At 51.6% G+C, this 15,618-nt stretch overlaps 1 protein-coding gene across 1 annotated transcript in view; it reads right to left on the reverse strand.

The window, feature by feature from the left end:
• ARHGEF17 (Rho guanine nucleotide exchange factor 17) overlaps nt 1–15,618 on the reverse strand; it is a 55,529-nt gene that overhangs the window by 26,236 nt on the left and 13,675 nt on the right. The gene's annotated exons all lie outside the window — the stretch shown is intronic.

Genomic DNA, 15,618 nt, shown 5'->3' on the forward strand with positions numbered 1-15,618 from the left:
ACGCCCCTGGGCAGGTCTGGTTCTACTGTTGTTCCCCTGAGCTCTTTATTCAGCCATTAGTTTCCTTTTGGGTATCTGCAGTTGTTTGGAGTGGGTCTGGCTCAGAATATGTTTTGAAAGTGTATAAGGTAGTTGATAAAGGCCCATCTTGCCCACATCTCCATACCTGAAACCCCACCACACCCCATACACCCTCCCCACCAAACAGTTCCCCACCCCTCCTCAGTCAAAGAAAGGCGAGAGGCAGGGAGAGGAAAGGGCTCTGCTCTACAAGGCTACCATCTCACTCCAGGAGGCTGGCTGGGTACCCCCTGCCAGCCCTAGGGAACACCCAACCCTCCTGACACCCACCCAATCTGCTGACAACCTCCACATCTCTGAGGGAAGCCTAACAACTTGCCTGCCTGCCTCTGGACACATTGCTACTATGAGCCCCACCAAACACCTCCTGCAAGGCCTCTTGCTGACTTGGGGCAGCTAGTGCTGGACCAGTTGGGGGACAAATGATAAGAAGACATATGGATGAATAATGGATGGATAATAAGTGATAGATGAATAAATGAAAGGATGGACTGGTGATGGATGAATAAAATGGATGAACAGAACAATGAATCAATGACAAATGAAAACATGAATGGATACAAAGACACATGGTCCAATGGATGCAAAGTTAATTGAGTTTTTATTTTATTCATTTGTTGATTAGTTTAACAAATATTTATTGAGTGCCTACCAAGTATGAAGCTGGAGACTTAATGGTAAGAAAAGAGGTCTGTGCTCTTCTGGGCACCACAGGCTGTGGGAGATAGGAATTGAAGATGAAAGGACAAGTACAATGCATGTCTGGGGGCAGCGGGTCTTAGGCTCCTGCAGGGTCGGGAGGGGGCTCCAGCCATTCACGTGTACTGCTCTACATAGATATTTGCCAGAACAGTGTCTGGGCCCCAGAGCTGCCCAAGCCAGAACACTGGCAACTTCATAATCTTAGAATCCTCACCATCACTAATGTTATTTTAACACTTTTCATGGGCCAGACCGCCCCACTGTTGCTTTCCAAGCCCTGGCTCAGTTAATCTCCACAGCAGCCCTACATCAAGGGTTCTGTTCCTGTTACTCCCCCATTTTACAAACAAGGAAACTGAGGCTCAGGGAAGTCATCTAATTGGTAAGGGGTGGAGCCCAGGTGGCTGCTGCCTCCAGGGCCCATGATCTTAAACCACCATCTCCACTGAGGGAGAGCCCCTCTCCACCTCCTCTCAGCCTCCCCTGCCTCTTTGGTACCCTGAATGGCCTTTCTCCAGCTTCATCTGTACCAAGACAGTGGCATAACAGATTCTCCTGACCCAGGATGGATTTGGTGAAAAACAAATGCTGTCCACAGGCAATGCTGGGATCGAGGATCCTCTTCCCCGGGAACTGAGCCCTGGCTAATGGCCCAGATGGACTGTCTGTGTTCATGACTCCACTGATGTCCACGGGCATGGAGTTAGTACTGGATGTTCCCAACCTCATGGGCTATCCATTTTGCTGATGGCTGCTGCCCTCCTCAAGTCCTCAGGTCTAATGGAAGTTCCAAAAGAGGGACTTGTAGGTATAGAAATTAAGAGGGCAGACTCTGGAGCCAGACAGCCTGGACTCAAATCCTGGCTCTCCTACTTACTGGTGATGTGACCTTGAACAAGACACTTCCCCTCTTGAGGCCTCAGTCTCTCCATCAGTTCCTGTCTCAGACCCCTTCCCACTTCTTCCCATCATCTATCCTTTCCCCCTGACTTCCCAGGTCATGATCTGTCCCTTACAGACCCTCCCTTCTGGGAGGGAGGGGAACTCTCAAGGCTCCAGAGTTCCCAGGCCTCAGGCAGCTGCAAAGGCAGTGTCTAAGCCACAGGTCTCCCTTGGGACTGGCTGCTCTGGGTGGGCCCCAGGATTCTCGGGAATGTGCTTTGAGAATGGGAAGGGGAGATCAAGGGCCAAAGGAGCCTCAGGTCCTTCCTGCCACAGGGTCACTGCTCTGCTTAGGTCAGACTGCATTGTGTGCACCTGGAGATGGGACTATGAGAGACACGACACATGTCCCAGTGGTGTGGCTCATCCACATGTCTGTGTATGCCCCTGTCAGTGGTCTTCTGTGGCCATGTGACTGCACAGCTCCTCTGTGGGTGCTCATCCATGTGGTTCTGTGGCACAGGTGGGAAGTGAAGAGGCCACTTCAATAATAACCAAAAATAGCTATAGCTGAGCATTCACCACGTGCCAGCCATGGGCTGAGTACTTCACGTCACTATCTCATTTTGAAGCACCCCAGGTAGGTGTGGCAGACTGTATTTTCCAGATAGCTAGCACAATATTTTCCATTTTACACGCTCTTCTTACAATGTGGTGCTGACACTGTTCCTATAGCAGTGAGGTTTACGTTCCCTCCCCTTCAAACTGGGTGGACCTTTGTGACTGCCTCGACCAACAGAGCACAACAGAAGGGATATTATATGACACCCAAAGCTAGGCCATAATCATGCCACGTACTTCTACTTTGCTCTCTTGGGTCACTTGTTCTTAAAGCCCAGCGGCATGTTGTAAAGAAGCCCAGGCCACATGCAGAGGCCATGTGTAGGGTATTCCAGCCCACAGCCCAGATGAGCTCCTACTCAAATGCCAGCGTGAATTACCAGATTTGTGAGTGAGGATGCCTTCAAGGTGATTCCAGCCCAGCTACTACCTGCCTGCAATTGCATGAAAGATCCCCCACCTCCAGTGACAACCATCTCTCTGAGGAAACAGGCTCAGAGAAGTCAAGAAGCCACAGTCATGTAGCCAGTACGTGGGAGAGCTGGGATAAGAATCCATTAAGGGTCCTTAATGTCCTGACGGGAGGAACAGGGCAAGAGGATGATTTCTGCCCAGACTCAGATTTCCTGTGTTCATCCAGAGGAATCCCTCTGGGACCCTAACATCAGCAGCACTAGAAAATATCACCACCCTTCCAGAAACTGTCTCTGATGGTTGAAAGGAGGACCGAAGGGGCAGCTCTCACTCCCTATGCTGGGGCTTTAGGCTCAACCATGACGGCCACCTTTCAGCCCAGAAGAGACACCCCACTCACTGTACTCCTGACCCTTCACCTCAGGGAATGACACGCCTTCCCTGTACACTTGGTGGGGACTTACTTTTACTGCCAGCTCATGTTTATTAGTGAGATGCTGTTTCTCATGTACTATCTCATTTAATTCTCACACCAATCCTCTGAGTTATATATCACTATTATTGCCACTCTACAGATGAAGAAACAAAGGCTCCAAGAAGTGAAGCAACTTGCCTGGGGCTATGAAGTCAGATGTGGCAAAACTGGGATTTGGTGAAGTTGGAATCTGATCACAAGTAATCAGCATATCAGAGAAGGTGACTTCACCAGGGTCAGAGAGCACATAAATAAGGATTCAAGTCAAGCCTAGGGCACTTTGAATTAGATGGTGGTGGGCTGTATTTTCTTTCCTGGATGACTGGAAATAGATAAAAATAGGAAAGTAAGAAGGTCTCTGTGTCTGTGCCTCCCCCACTGTAATGTCCATAAAAGCAGATCTGTCCATGTTTACAGCTGTGTCTTTGACATACAGTAGGTGCAACATACCTATCTGTTGATTGACTGACACTCTGTGACTTCAGCCAAGTTGCTCCCCACTCTGGGATTCAGCTCCTCTTCTGTAAACAATGGGGAAGGAGAGCAGGCACAGGTGGACTCTAAACTCCCCACCAGGCTCCTCAAGGGAAACAGGTAAGTGAGGTCATGCCCAGAAATGGAGGGTGGCTAACTTGATCTTCCTCTCTGATTTCAGGTGCCAGGACGCAGCCTTCTGGCTTGAGTGAGGAAGTTGGAGCTCCAGGAACTGCACTTCCTCCAGACACCCAAAGGTGGCATCAGAAGCCTGCATGGCAGGGGCTGTTGTGCATGTGGTTTGAATTTAACTCCTGTCTTTTTTCATGTGGATTTTTCCCTTCTTCTCTGCCCTCCCACAACCACAGCTCTACCCCCCCCCAACCCCTGCCCCGGCCTCCTTAATTTCAAGGAAATACAGCTGGATCTTCCAGCCTGGGAAGGAAGAGTTTCTTAATATCATGGATAATGGCCGGAAGCAGTAGGGGTTTAGTGGATAGTCAGACCCCAACAGATGTGAAAATCGTCTCCTGATGCGCTAGTCAGCTCTGAATTTATTCATCTCCATGGCCTAAAAGGTTGGGACTGTCATCCCCATTTTACAGGCAGAGAAACTGAAACCCAGATCTTCTGGGTCCCACATCTGAGTGGCGGTGGGGGTGGGGGTGGATGAGGATACCACTGGGAATCTGACAAAGCCTTAAAGCAGGACTTGCACTGACCCACCCCTGTGTGCATTTCTGTTCACAGTGGTGATCTGGCCTGTGGTCCCAGCCCTGGCTTAGAACCTGTGGATGACGTCTGCTTCCAGAGCCCAACCCTCCCAGTTCTAAAAATTATTTCATTCACAATGTCTAAACCTTGCTCAGCATAGAACACTGCACGGGGAATCAGGCCCATATGGTTGGGGCCCAGCACCACCACCTTCTTTCTCGTCTTCAGTTTTCTCACTTCAAAAATGAGGGTGAAGATCTAGGGCACAGTAGGTGCTCTACGAAGAAGCGCTCCATTCCGTCACCTCCACCCAGTTCTCCAGCATGCAGGGAGGCTGAGGTGAGGGATCGTGGGAACGGAAGTTATCCAGTGCCTGTTTCCAGCCCCTCCTGTTCTCTCCCTTTCTCCCTCATTCCCTCCCTCAGTCCCAGACACAGTTTTTCTTGGCGGGGGGCGGGGGGGCTCCATTTGTGTGTGTTGTTGGGGTGGGATGGGGTAGCCTGCCTCTAGAGCGGAAGATGACTCACTGAGCTGTGGACCAGGCACCCTGGGAAAGGCCAGGCCAGCCTCAGGCCAGGGCCCCAGGGAGCTAGGAGATAGGGAGAAGGGGGCAGGGCATGCCTGAGCTGTAGATATAATCATGGGGGTTCTCGAAGCTCTGCAGCCAAAAGAGGCCATCTTCCCCAGAAGCTGCCAGAAATTCTACTCAGACCAACAAAGGCCCAGGGAAGTTTGAAGTGTTACTAGCTCCTACCAACCTACTAACCTAACCTCTGTTCTAGGCATGGATGCTGCTGGAACAAGGCAGAGGTGCCCCCTCCCCTTTGGAGTTTACAGGATTCAGTATCCGTGCCTAGAACAGACCCCAGGCTTTAGTAAGCGACGTACATATTTGTGAATTAGTGTATGAATGAAAGCAAATGTCAGTGTAATGAGTATGCAACAGCAAGTTCAGAATGTCCATGTTTGATCCTCCAATGAAGGAGGGGGCCAGAGAAAGGACTGTTCCTTCCCATTTTACATATGGGCACTGAGGCTCAGAAAGGAAAGTGTCTCGTGACCCCCAGGGTAGCAGGTAGTCAGCTGAGGCTGGAACCAGGCCCTTGGGGCTTTTCTACAACAGCTTGTTCAAAAGGGCCCCCACCTCCCTTGCCCCTACCCTACCCTATTCCAGGATCCAGGGGACAAGTTCCATCCATCAGTCACTCTGGCCCTGGAATGAGCCCTGGTAACCCTGGCCCAACCCAGAGCCCAGGGAAGCCCCTTCCATCACACCAGACAAGTCTAGGGTGGTGCCCAGGGGCAGTGACCATGCCCTGTTCAACGATCCCTTCATCCCAGCCTCCAGGGTGCTGTCACTGGGCTGGGGCCATGCTGGCAGAAGTGGTCTCTGCTTTAGGCTGATCAGATGCAGCCTTGGTTTCTAAGCCTTATTGCACTGTATCAGCAACTAGTGATCAGCCCTAATGCCTAGGCAGCCATGGGTGTGTGTGTGTGTGTGTGTGTGGTCACAAAAAGATTCACAGCTGAAGGTCAGCCTGAGCCAGATCCACTCTCTGAAGACAGTAGGACTAGGGCCACCACTTCCAGGAAGGTGTCCTGATAGCCCAGATCTGCCAACTTCCCTCCTTCTCTGAGCTCCTTGGGCTTCTAGAGTTGCAGCCTTGAAACCTTAGAGTCTCTCTAGGCTTGCTATCATGATATGGACAATAAAGGGCAGCACTCAACACTTCACAGTCTACAAAACGCTTGCAGGGCCTAATTTCATTAGATCCTCACAGCATCTCGGTGGGGAAACCAAGACTTAGTGAGGAGCCATAACTTGCCCAGGTTTTCAAGACTAAGAGGTGGTGGGCCTGGGGCCAAATCCCCCCTCTGCCACCAAACTGCTTTGGACCTGCTGTGGGACATCCAGTAAATCACTTAACCTTACTATGCCTGAGGACAGGAAAAGAGCAATGGCATACAAACAGGAGTTAATCTCTCTTGAGGGGGTTCCTATGTACTGCTTACAGGTACTATACTGCTTAGGTATTTATTTTAACCTCGAGATCAGCCTCCTGGGTGGGCCCTGTTATTACTCTGCTTTATACAAGAGGATGATGGGCACAGGGAAGTTAAGGGCCTGGCTCAAGGTCTCACAGCAGATGGGATTTGTGCCACCAGAGGGCCAAGGAGTCAGGCTATCCACACCTATTCCACAGTACAGGAGAGGGGATACCCCAGCTCAAGGGAGTAACCCAGATAGCAGCCCAGGCCCCCAGCACAAGGAGAACACTCATACTGCCTTCGAAACAGCAGTGGGAATGACCACAGAGTGGAGTGAATTGTGTACTGATGCAGCTCTTTAAAATGCCATGGAGAAATGTTCAGTGTAATATTAAATAAAAGCAGCAAGAAACGTACATATGGCACCATCTCAACATCATGAAATATACATGTGTATATACAAGGAGAAAAGCCTGGAGGCAAATACACCACACACCAGAATTTTAACGGTGGGCAGGGTCCCTGGAAAAAGGAGGGCAGAGCCAGAGACCACGCTGCACTGATGGCTGCCCTGACCTCTGGGAAGCCCCTATCTGTGCCTCAAAGAGCTTACTTAGTACAGTGCCTGGAACAAAGAACTCGCAATAAAGATTGGCTATTATGCATAACCAGAGAACCTTAGAATACAGGTCATCTCAGAGGTCGACTGGACCAGCCCCCCAACTCAGGGGAGACATCCCTTGGTAGCCTTTGCTTGCACACCCGCAGGGTCAAGGAGCTTACCCACTACAATGGTATCATGGTAGCTCAGTCTACTATGGAGCAGGTCTGCTTGGGAGAAAGCCCCAGATGGGCTGGGCCCCTCAGTCCCTGGGTGGCCTTAGCATTGGATGGTGGTGACCTTGGAAAGGATCATCCATCTCCCATTCTAAATCCTCTGGTCTTAGACCCTTCAGTGGGGTGATTCTCCAGATGCAAGGTTGGGAGGGGCTTTCTGGGTGGCTCTCTTGGACCCAGCCCAGGAGATGACCTCTGTCCCCAGCTACTGTCTCTGGGATGACCAAGGAGCATTTGCTGCAGCACTTTGTGCCTTTTCTATTTTCTCCTTTGGAAAATAAACAAGAAATCAGCTGGGTCTGACCTCCTCCCTACCCTACACCCAACCCCTCCAGTCCCCCAGGGGCAGGAGGCCCTCTTTTCCTCCTCCCTGGACTAGTGGAGAACCCCAAGAGGAGGGGCCGTCTGAGCTGGTTGTTGCCATGGCAATGGCAGGCCTGGAATTTGACCATGGGGCCCAGGAGTGGGGGTGGGGAGTTGGTACAGGTCGGTCTGGGGGCAGGGAGGAGAGTCTAGAGGCCCAGGAAAGCCAAGAAGAGCAAAGGCAGGAGGGGGTCAAGGCCCCTTCCATGGCCTCAGTTTCCCCATCTGTAAAGAGGAAGAGGCATGGATCTCAAGATCTCTCTTTCCAGCTCTAATTCAAACAGTAATCTGGGTGAGGGCTGCGGCGGGGAGTGGGGAGTAAACAGAGCAAGGCCAGTTGCGCCTTTGGTGCATAGGGACCCCAGGGGACAGGGACTTGCCCCACATCACACAGCAAGTCCAGGGAGATACCAAGACTAGATCCTGGGGGGTGGTCTGTCTACTCTGGCTTCCCTGTTTCTCCACTGGAGAGGACAAGGATGCCTGCTTCATGGTGGGGGTGGGAAGAGGACCTCCAAAAATGGCTATGGCTGGGCTGGGTCCACAGTCCTGAGACAAGGGACACTGTGCCTGCCCCCAGCAACCCCCCGCACCCCTGCAACCGGAGGGCTGGCAGATGGCCTGCCGCCACCCCTCCCTGCAGTACCAGGCTACAGTGAGTATTTTTAAATGGGTGCCCACCCCTCTTTGCCTCTTTGCCTCTTTGCCTTCCAGCCTGTCTACTCCAGGAACACAGTGAATTCTGCTGCCAGCCACCCTCCATTTCAGCCAGGCCTGAGTGGGGACTAGATCCTTGGCTATCTTCTGTGCCCCTGCCTTCAGGCAACCCTCTCCTGATGGCCAAGTCCTTCCTCACAGTCAATCCAGGGAATCAGGGTGATCTTGAGTCCCTTCAGCTATGGATACTTTAGGCCCAGATAGGGATGGGACTTGTCCAAAGTCACACAGCGCAGATGATGTAAAACACAAGAAAACATAAAATACCAGAGGAAACTTGGGAAAATTGCTTTATAACCTTGGAGAGGGAAAGGCCTTTCTAACCATCACTCCAAATCCAGAAGCCATAAAATAGAAGCTTGATAAATTAGACCACACAAAAATAAAAACTTCTGTATGGCAAAAATACACCATAAACAAAGTTAAAAGTCAAGTGACAAATCAGGAAAATATCTGCAACTCATAACCCAGACAAAGGACTAACCTTCCTAATATTTTAAAGGTTTCTAGAAATTGATAAAAGGCCAACAACATAATAGAAGAATGGGCAGAGGATGTGAACAGTTCACAGAAAAAGAGAAATCAAATGTCTCTTGGACATGTGGAAAGATGCTCAGACTTCCTCATTATAAGACAAATGCAAATTAAATACACTGCCCATCCATCAGATTGGGAAAACACTGAAAGGTCTGACTTGGTGAGGCTGTGTGGCAGAGGCCTCATACTCAGGTTGGTGGACCTCGGTGAAGAGCATCAAAATTAAAATCACATACACCCTCTGTCCCAGCAATTCCACACCTAAGAAATTGCCATAAACATACACCAGCCCCCATACAAAATAACCTATGAACAAGCTTGTTCACTGCAGCACTATTTGTAACAGCAAAAGACTGAAAATAACCTAAATATCCTTTAATATGTGGTTAAATACAGTTCGGTAATCTGTGCAGTGAGACACTACGCAGTACAAGAAGGAATCTGGAAGCTCTAGGAGTACTGATAAGGCAAGATCTGCAAGTGATACTCAGTGGAGAGCAGTGTGGACTGTGTACCACATCTGTGTGGAAAGTGGGGAAAGTGCATTTGCTGGTGTTTATATATAAAGGGATTCACTAATAACTAAGAACTAATAACCCAGTGTCCTGGGGTACGGCAAGGTGGCTACTCAGGGGGAGACTTTTTACCCATTTTGATTTTTCTTAACCACATGAATATATTATCTATGAACATTTTAAAATATATAGATTGAATTTTTTAAAACTTCATCTCATAGTCCGGCCCCTTAGTCTGCTCCTGGCTCATATATCAGCTTTGAACAGCCTTTGCAGCCCTCATCCTCCTCATCCATCAAAGGCTTCGCTTCAGCCTCTTCCTCAGTAACCATCCCTTCTTTACACTCCCTCCTGGGTGGGGAACCCCTGGGCCCCCCCAGCCTCTGGCATCTCTGTCCCAGCCCTGATCACCCCTGGGGTTGCTATCTGTGCAAGTGTCTGCATATCGCCCTGTGCTCCCGCCTACATACAGGTCCAAGTCTTGAGAGGCTCCAGGCGAATGAAGACAATGAAAGAAAGGGGGACTGCTCTGGGACCCTGAGTTTGGTCTTAGCTTTCTCCCTCCAGTTTCCTAATTGGTCACCTCTTGGACAATTTCAGTCTCATCTCTGGGCTTCTCCAGGATGCTCTCCTTGCCTACCTTGCAGTCACAGAGTAGCTCAGCACGCCAGTCCTTTCTTTGGAGAATTGCTGAATTCCTCTTTCATAGGCCACTCCCCCCACTCCCACCTGCCTTAAGTTGAGCGACCTCAGGGTTGGGCTTTGACTCAGCCAGTTTGGAAATGAGTCCCCAGCCTGGATGAAGTCCCCGGGTCTGGAACTTGCTGGGTGACACTAGCAATCTTGCTCCTTTCTGGGCCACAGATAATGTCAATAAAGTGACGTTGGCAACTGGCAACTTTACAGAAGGGTGGGGATTTTTGCCAGTAAGAATCTGGCGGAGCCCCAAGCCCACATAATCCCACCCCACCTCTGTGTAGCCCCTTAGCTCCCTTCCTAGGGTAGCTGCCTAAAGGGAAATTTTGAGCCTCCCTTGGGAAACTAGGTATAACCCTCCTCCTCCAAGGATGACTCTCTAGGCTATTCTTGGTAACTCCATCCACTTGGCCCCACCCTAGGACCCCTCCTTAGCCAGGCCAGACCACCTCCCTCCCTCTTCTTCCAATTTACATTATGATTTCCCACTGACCCCTAGTGGTCAGTGGTCCAGCCCAGCCACTATAGGCATTATCACATTTAATTCTCACCAAAACCCTATAATAAATGCCATCACAATTATCCCCATTTTACTGCTGAGCCACAGAAGGCTTAAAGTACTTGCTGATGGTCACACATCTAAAAGGAAGAGCAGGATTTGAACCTCAGCCGTCTGGCTCCACTGTACTCTAACCATCACACCAACACAGTTGGACACAGGATCGAATGCAAGCACTCAGGCTGACCCTGACACCCTGGGTGACCTGGCCCTTGCTGACCCACTAGCATCAAATTTCCCCACCTGTGTCATACTACGGCTGCATCATGCTCTGGCCACAGTAGCTCCTCTAACCTATCATACTCTCTTACACCCTAGGTCTCAGCATCTGCTGGTTTCTTGGCCTTCATGTTTGGTAATTTCCTGCCCATCCCGTGTTTTTGGTGGCCAAGGAACTGGAGGCCTCAGCTGTGTGGCAGGCCAAGTTAGGCCAGTGCCCGAGGTGGGCAAAGCCTGGGTCCTGAGGCCTTGGATCCACCAGGCTCAGAGCCCAGGCTTTCTCCTGCCAGCAACTGTTCATGCTTCCTTTTACTCACTCTCAACTCTGGGGAATTCTTCCTGATTCTAACCTAAATTACCTCACCCTAGAGGAGCCCATGAGACTCCTGAATCTCTAGAGAGTTTGTCCTCACCTGTTCCCGGTTAGTGACTGAGCTGGACCAGACAGCATGCCTGTTCTGGAAGCATGGCTGGCTGCCAGCTCCTACCTCCCACAAGGGGCCTATACCTTCCCAGGCAGCAGCAGTTGGTAATCAGGGTCTTCACACCGTTCTGACAGCTCATCCTCCTGGTCAAGTGGGGCTCAGCCCAGCTCTAGAGGCCGCTGGTAGCGGGGCATCACCTGCTCATAGGAACCCCAAGGTGGGGTGCTCCATCAACCTGGCTCCCTCTGGAGAACTGGCCCCCAACAGCCAGGAAGCCTGGCTGGGTTGAGCTTCTGAGCCTGCAGAGAAACTGAAGGGAGGGGCTTGTCCAGCTCTTAATCCCTCTACCAGAGCCCCTCTACCCCAAACAGAAATTCTCTGCCTGAGTCCCAGGGGTCTCCATGAAGTACATGGAGTACATGGTGGGGCAATGTGGTCAAGAGGGCAGACACACCCCCACCTTCTCTTAAATCAACAAGGTTCCAAGTTGACCTATTTTATAGCTCTGTGTTAAGATTCCTCTAGAAGAAAAGGTTCTACTATTTTTAAAAGCTTGGAAATTACTACCCTGGGATCAAATCCAGACTTTCTGTGCCGGCGCTCCAGACTCCCCAGGACCCACCCGATTTCTTCAAACTAGGGAGCTTTCGTGGCACCCCAGACACACCAGGGCTTTTCCATCAAAGGCCTCTGCCTTCTGGGTTCTCTCTGCCTGAAGGGCCTGGCCCCATTTCTGCCTGTTGGGGCCCTGCTGGTTCTTCAAGCCTCCAGCCAGTGCCCCACATTAGCCTCTCACCCTCATCCCTCTTAGCTTCCTTCTGATTCTCAGCTCTAGATGGGGCTCCCTGGGGCAGAATCCCTTCCTGTTTGTCCTATAGCCCATGTGCTCAACCTGCACACACAGGCACTAGCAGATGGCTGTGGAATTGTAACTTTAAAGGTTACCCTGGGGTCTCCCAACCCATTACCCAGGCTGATCACAGAGTTAATTACCCAAGGCTAATTAGAAAAGCTAGAAGTAGCTGTTCAGTCAGTTCAGTTATTCCACCAGTGACAATGAGCACCCTAGTCCTCAGTCAGATCGCTAGGCTTCCCCCTGGGAATGAGGTCCCACTCCAGGCAAAAAGGAGGCTGAGGCCCTCTCCCCAGTCACTCAGGGCTTTCAATGTAGGGATGAACTGCTCTATTCACATCACCCCAGATGGATAATGCTGGCTTACATCACTTGTTAAGTTGACATCTGGCTGCCCATATCTACTCCAACTTCACTGCCATCAAACCTTGCTCCAGGCAAAGTATGAGGGGTTCTCAGGCTAGGGTTCTCACCTCTGATTATCTGCCCAGATGTCTTTGTGGGTATAGAGGTCTTCTGGGGATCTCGTGTGTGTGTGTGTGTGTGTGTGTGTGTGTGTACACACATTTATGTCTTGTGGACCTCAAGCTTTGCTCATGTTGGGGTGGGTGGGGGGTATACTGTCAACTTACCCTACAGCATGGGAATTGTTGGTTTCGGTATGTCCCCACTCCAGCCTGCAGGCTTGGCCAGGGCTCCTCTTTGCATTTCCAGCCAGAGCTCAGGGACCAACACTGGGTGTTTCTTATCTAGCACCCAAGGCCCAGGCCTGGCCATACAGAAGGTGGCCTGATGACTGAGGAGAGGGGGCCACAGTGCAGCCTGAGGACCAAGAATTAAACTCATGGGACAGGGCTTAGGGCTAGGGGCCCAGAGGGAGGAGACAGGGCAGGAGGCCGGGGGTGGAGGAGGCGGGCTGGGCTGGCTATGGGTCCGGGCCTCTCTGGGCTCTTTGTCCAAATATGGGAGGTTTTTTTGTCTCCATTTGAGTCACGCCGGCCATGGCCCAAGAGATCTGCTTTCCAGATACTGCAGGCGGGACTGTGCCAGCATTGCCTGGCCTGCCCACCACCCCCCTTCTCCTGCCTGTAGCTCAGCTCAGCACCCTTCCAACCTCCTGAGCCAGAGCTTTCTCTACCTGCCAGGAGTCCAGCACCCACCTCAGAGGTTCTCTAGCACCAAGAGAAAGGACCCTGGGCCCATAACAGGAAGAAACATTTCCTCTGCCTGACCATCACCTCCTTCCACTCCTTAAGGGCCCCTCCTAGTCAACTGAGCCATTCAACTGATATTTACTGAGCAACTACTGTGTGCTAGTTTCCGGGACTAGGTCTGTGGACTGTGAATCCAGCAGAGTGAAATGTGCTCCCCATGTCCAAAGTGAAATACGCTCTTTCTTCCCATGTGCTCACCTTGGTGATGATACCCCCCAGCAGTCCTGAAAGCCAGGCGCCTGGGTCACATTCATAGATTCTGGAACCAGATTGTCTGGGCTTGAACTCCAACTCTTGGTTAGCTTTCCTAACCTATGCAAGCTACTTCACCATGTTGTACCTTGGCTTCCTCATCTGTGAAACAAGGAAACAGTCCCTCCCTAAGGGTAGTTGTGAGGATTAAATGAGTGAATACATGGAAAAGACTCAGACCAGTGCCAGGCACACAGGAAGAGCTTTGCTACCATGACTGATGACTCTCTATCCCCTGACCTGAACCATATTCAGGCAAGTGCTGTGGACTAGACCACCTCAGACTTTCCATCAGCTTCCTCCCTGACCTCTCTGCATTAGAGAAGATTCTCTCCTGCAACCTTGGAGTGAGGCCAGCCTAGGCTCCAATATCACCTCACTCCTTCTGGGCTCTGGGATCTCAGCTTGGCTCCTCACCCTCTCTGGGCCTCAGGGTCTAGCTCCCACCCCCATTCCCAATTGGTACTGGCTTAGATAGTACCCTTTGCCCATCTGCCTGGTTGCTCAGGCAGGGCATTGTTGGTGGGAAGAGCTCAGAGTAGCCTAGGTACTCCCCAAGGGCAGGGCCCAGCTCTTCTCTTCCTGCCTTCCCCAGTCCCCTCCACATTATTTAATCAATGTGTTTTGATGCCCCACCATGTGCCAGGAACAGGAAGGCTCACATGGGTGGGGCCACTTGGCCAGAATCAAGCTTTGGGTCATACGGTAAACTGGGGGTCCCACCCACATCTCCACACCCCAGAGCTTTGAGGTCTGTCTCCTCCACAAACAGAACAGAGTTGCAATAGCTGAGTCCTGGGGCAGTAGAGGGGAGAAGGGTTCTTGACACCCAGGCTGGGATACTGCCCTATACAGGGCCCTCTTCCAAAGACCTGGTCCTGGCCAGGGGCCTCTGTCTGGCTCTGTTGGAGGCAGGGAGATATAGAGGGTCAGAGGAGACAAGAGACAGACAGAAGGAGCAAGACCAAGGGAGGAGGCAGGATGAAGGGCAGAGGAGGAAGAAGAGAAGAAAGCCAGGAGCCTGCTGTGATGGAAAGGCCTGGCGTGAGTAAGTAGAAGAAAGAGGTGCAAGGAGGAGGGCCTCAAAGCCCTGGCCCTGGGTCCAGGTGGGGAGGTGGTGCAGGCTGGATGAACTGCTCACAGGCCCTTCTCCTCCTCCTCCTCCAGCCTTGGGGCCAGGCCCAGGACTATTTTTAGCCAGGGGCTGAATTTAGCTGTTCCCTCGGAAATTCCTCACCCGCCCCGGGCAACGCCCCCGCTGGCCTTGGGGAGAAGCGTGGAAGCTCTGGTCCAGGCAGGAGGAGAGAGGAGGGCCCAGGAGCAGCAAAGAGCTAGAAGGGTCATAGGCCTCTGATGAGGAAACTGAGGCTAAGGATCAGGCCCCAAATCTGAGTTACTCCTCTCCCTACAGCCTCTGTCCTACTCTCCTCCAGGAAGGCCTCCAGGACTGTACGGCTACAGAATGGCACTTGTCTTGAGGTCTATGGTACAAATATCATGAGGACCCACTGTGAGCACTGCTAGCAAGGCTGCCTGCCTGTCCATCTACCAGTTACTCTTCCCCCAGCTCCTGAGAACCTGCATGTCCAGACCTCTCCTGGGTTCTGCCACATTTGGAACTCCCACTTCACAGATGGGGAAACTGAGGCCAGGTGCCTTGTCTTGCATCATAGCCAGCCAGGCAGCACAGGCCTGCTCCTCTCCCGCACATGCTCCCTACCCAGGCTGCTCCCAGAAGGGCTGGATTAGGGGTGCAGCCTGGAGCTCCGCTGTTCTTTGGTGACCCTACTGAGAAGCAGGGCACTTCCGCTGGAGAAGGAGGGACTGAAGTTAGACAAGAAGCATATGGGACCCAGAGGCAGGGAGCTGAGCTGGCTCAGAGACCCCTCACCCTTCCAGAAATGCAGAGAAAAGTTCTGCCTTGAGGCAGGGATGTCTCAGATGACACTGCATCCTGTCCCACTGCCTCATTCTCTAACCTCAATAAGGGAGGCAGGCCCTACTCCCCCTACCCAGGTTTCTGACAGGGCCTCTGAGACTAAGTTTAAATGTCAGATTTTACCTCCAAATTATCTCCCT

The sequence above is a fragment of the Vicugna pacos genome, chromosome 10 (assembly GCF_048564905.1).
Source record: "Vicugna pacos chromosome 10, VicPac4, whole genome shotgun sequence".
NCBI classification, from domain to species: Eukaryota; Metazoa; Chordata; class Mammalia; order Artiodactyla; family Camelidae; genus Vicugna; species Vicugna pacos.